General features: G+C 31.3%; 1 long non-coding RNA gene across 1 annotated transcript; it reads left to right on the plus strand.

The window, feature by feature from the left end:
• Window positions 1–404: 404 nt before the first annotated feature.
• LOC111703814 (uncharacterized) lies at window positions 405–2,406 on the plus strand. The gene is made up of 3 exons (XR_002765687.1): window positions 405–476; window positions 1,568–1,639; window positions 2,357–2,406. It is a non-coding gene; the product is annotated as an uncharacterized LOC111703814 (long non-coding RNA).
• Window positions 2,407–4,306: the final 1,900 nt, after the last annotated feature.

A 4,306-nucleotide genomic window follows, 5' to 3' on the forward strand; every position in this document is an offset into this window, starting at 1 on the left:
ATCTTAAAACTTGCAAACAATCCCCCACAGTTATAACAAGGGGGGGGGGGGTTAGGAGGGAGATATAATTACCAAAAGTTATGTAAACCATGGAAACCCACAAGACTCATATAAAAGGAGTATCTCTTCCTTGTCGGTCGGTGAAAAGGTCCAAGTGCAGATATTTTTTGTATATATAGTTGCAATGCATTTATTGAAAGTTAATTCTAAAAATAAATTTTTTTTAAAAAACTATGATTCCCAACTTTATTGATTGTATTGAAGTTACTTAGTAAAACAAAAATGTAATTTAAAAATGTAAAAAAATGTTTTGATTTGTTCAACAAAAATGTAGTAAAAATTGTACAGTACAGTATCCCTTTAGGTTGTATTCTCCCAATAATGGTTATGTTTTCAGTTGTAGACTTGTCGTGACCAGGATCCCAGGCAAACTTGGTTAATACTGCAGTGAAGGTATAAGGACTGATTGTATCCAGGTATCCTTTACAGTAGAGGAATAGGACTAATTGTATCCAGGTATCCTTTACAGTAGAGAGATAGGATTAAATGTATCCAGGTATCCCTTACAGTAAAGAAATATTACTAATTAAATCTTCGTATTCTCTATAGTAGAGAAATAAGACTAATTGTATCCAGGTTTTATCTGCAGTAGGGAAATAGGACTAATTGTATCCAGGTATCCTCTAAAGTAGAGGGATAGAGCTAATTTAATTCAGGTATCCTCTAGAGTAGAAGAATAGGACTAATTGTATCTAGGTATTCTCTACAGTAGAGGAATATGACTAATTGTAGCCAGGGTTACTTTACAGTAGAGGAATAGAACTAATTGTATCCAGGTTTACTTTACAGTAGAGTAATAGAACTAATTGTATCCAGGTTTTCTTTACAGTAAGGAAATAGGACTGTATAACTTATTGTATCCAGGTATCCGTTAAACTAAGGGAATTGGACTAGTTTTAGAAGAAACTTAATAAGAAATACATTTTTTTAAATAATGGAAAATGTTTGTATACGATGGAAAATATGAGAAGAATACAAAAATGATAATGGTTAATATATATTTGTATATAATGGAACATGTTGGGAAGAATATTAATGGAGAATATATGTTTGTATATAATGGAAAATATAGAGAAGAATAAAAGAATATTAATGGAGAATATATATATGTAGATAATGGAGAATATAGAGAAGAATATAAGAATATTAATAGAGAAGATATAAATGCAAATAATGGAATATATGGAGAAGAATATAAGAATATTAATGGAGAATGTATATATATAGATAATGGAAAATATAGAGAAGAATATAAGAATATTAAAGGAGAATATATATATGTAGATAATGGAAAATATAGAGAAGAATATAAGAATATTAATGGAGAATGTATATTTATAGATAATGGAAAATATAGAGAAGAATATAAGAATATTAAAGGAGAATATATATATGTAGATAATGGAAAATATAGAGAAGAAGAATATTAATGGAGAATATGTATATGTAGATAATGGAGAAAATACATAAGAATATAATAATATTAATGGAGAATATGTATGTGTAGATGATGGAGAATATAGAGAAGAATATAGATCTAGAAGAAAGTAGAAGAATTCTGATGGATTCAGATGAAGAGGTAAATTATAAATTTTTTAGTTTTCTCTTAAAGCTTATCTGAAGAATATAGATTATGATCAAGATACAAGATATGAATTGAAAACAGGGCAACTAAAATATCTGTATTCATGGATGCAGTAAATCACTGTAAACCAGACAGAAGGACTCGTGTAGCTCCACTAGTTTTTTTTTACTCACAATATGAGAAAAGGAAATTTATTCGGTTACATATTCGGTTACATATTCGGTTACATATTCGGTTACATATTCGGTTACATATTCGGTTACATATTCGGTTACATATTCGGTTACGTATTCAGTTACATATTCGGTTACATATTCGGTTACATATAAAGAGACACTAGACTTATTTTCCTGTCAACATTCTTTCCTAGATTGTTTACCATCCAATACACCCTACGGTAACCTTTAAACCTCTTTATAAGTAACAATTAGGAAGATATCGTCGTCTTGAAATGAATTGAATTCTGTCAAATTCCTTCAGTGGTTTGGGAGCACAAATCTATTAGCTTTGAAACCATAATTGAAAATAATCTAATCTTACAGCGAAATTTTAAGATAAGACGACAGTTTAAATGGTACCGTTGTTAGTCATACATGCAACTCATGGAGGGTCACATGAAATTTGACAATCATTAAAAAAGAAAATTACAAAATTTATTAATAAGAATAATAAACTATAAATCTGGTTGAATTATTGTATTTTCATGTTAAGATGAGTGGAGAACTACTAAATGTTCTAGAAGCTGACGATTCTACAAGTATTCGCAGGAATGACAATTATTCGTCTCACCCTGGACCAAGGTTGTATAGAGTATGGTTAGATACTCTGGATGCGCACCAATGTACTAGAAATGTCGTCTTCACAACATTGGACACTCAACATCACCACAAGACGTAACTTATCGTTGGCGGAACTTGAAGTGACAACGTTGCTGGAGAGAGGGGGGGGGGAGGATTTTTTTATTTTTCTGGAGCACGTATCCAGAGTATCTAACCTTACTATACAACCTTGACCTGAACTAACCAGAGCTAGATGTGTTCGGTTTCTTCAATATTTATAAAATAGTATTTTGGACTATAATTCAACAATCTTTTTCCACTTTTTCATTAAAAACGCAAATGTCGAAAAATTTTATAAAAAAGGAAAAAGGAAAAATGTTTACGATTAATTGGTCAAATTGCTGTTGAAAGTTTGCTGGGACAAGGACCAACTGTTAAATCAGTGTGATCTAAGTAAAGAGTGAAGTGATAAAAGGCTGACACAATTTTATAAATTTCTATTTGACCAATTTATCTTTTCCTTTTGCTTTGCTTGGCTTTGCGTTGCTTTATTTAGTTTTTAACAAATATTAGGAAAAATGGTAAATTTTTAGTTTTGAATTCCAGCGATAAAAATATAATTTGACCCCGAAATATGAAAAAAATAACATTCCAAGAGAATCGTTTTTGTTTAAAGATTAGTCATCTTTTTCAGGAACTGTGTACAGATCATTTCATTTCACCTGAATTTTTCAGATAAAAATTGGCATATCCGATTCAAGGATTATGGAAATATCCTCATTTTTAAAGCTTAAAATTGGGTGCTTACCTTTGTAAATTTGTCTGCGTGATATCCGGGGGATCATTTGACATAATGTCATGATTTCTATGGTGGGTTGTAATTCCAAGAAATTTAGTCTTTGCCACAAACGAAAATTTCTAATCCCAATATCTTTGCAACCTTATAGTGAAAATCTTTGTTATTTCAAACTTAGATTATTTTCTCTAACTGAATTCATTTGTTTGAAAAGTTTTAAGCTCTAGAACAAAGATAAAAGGATTAGAAAATCAGAGTTTGTGGCAAAGATTCAATTCCAATGAAGTGAATCGCTCTTTCGTACGTAGATGTTTTGATTTAGAAAACCTTTCTCAATGCTGTCTTTTCTTTGAGATATTTTAAATTGTTTCATGATAATAGATTGAGCTCTTATACATTCGAAGTTCCAGTCTCTCAGCAGGTATATATATTATAGTTCCAGTCTCGCAGCAGGTATATATATTATAGTTCCAGTCTCGCAGCAGGTATATATATTATAGTTCCAGTCTCGCAGCAGATATATATATTATAGTTCCAGTCTCGCAGCAGGTATATATATTATAGTTCCAGTCTCGCAGCAGGTATATATATTATATTTCCAGTCTCGCAGCAGGTATATATATTATAGTTCCAGTCTCCCAGCAGGTATATATATTATACTTTCAGTCTCGCAGCAGGTATAAATATTATAGTTCCAGTCTCGTAGCAGGTATATATATATATATATTACAGTTCCAGTCTCGCAGCAGGTATATATATTATAGTTCCAGTCTCGCAGCAGGTATATATATTATAGTTCCAGTTTCGCAGCAGATATATATATTATAGTTCCAGTCTCGCAGCAGGTATATATATTATAGTTTCAGTCTCGCAGCAGGTATATATATTATAGTTCCAGTCTTGCAGCAGATATATATATTATAGTTCCAGTCTCGCAGCAGGTATATATATTATAGTTCCAGTCTCGCAGCAGGTATATATATTATAGTTCCAGTCTCGCAGCAGGTATATATATTATAGTTCCAGTCCCGCAGCAGGTATATAATCTCTAGAAAACAGCAATTTGTCTGGAGGAGATTATCCTTT

Source organism: Eurytemora carolleeae, unplaced genomic scaffold, assembly GCF_000591075.1.
Source record: "Eurytemora carolleeae unplaced genomic scaffold, Eaff_2.0 scaffold579, whole genome shotgun sequence".
In the NCBI taxonomy this organism is placed as follows: domain Eukaryota; kingdom Metazoa; phylum Arthropoda; class Copepoda; order Calanoida; family Temoridae; genus Eurytemora; species Eurytemora carolleeae.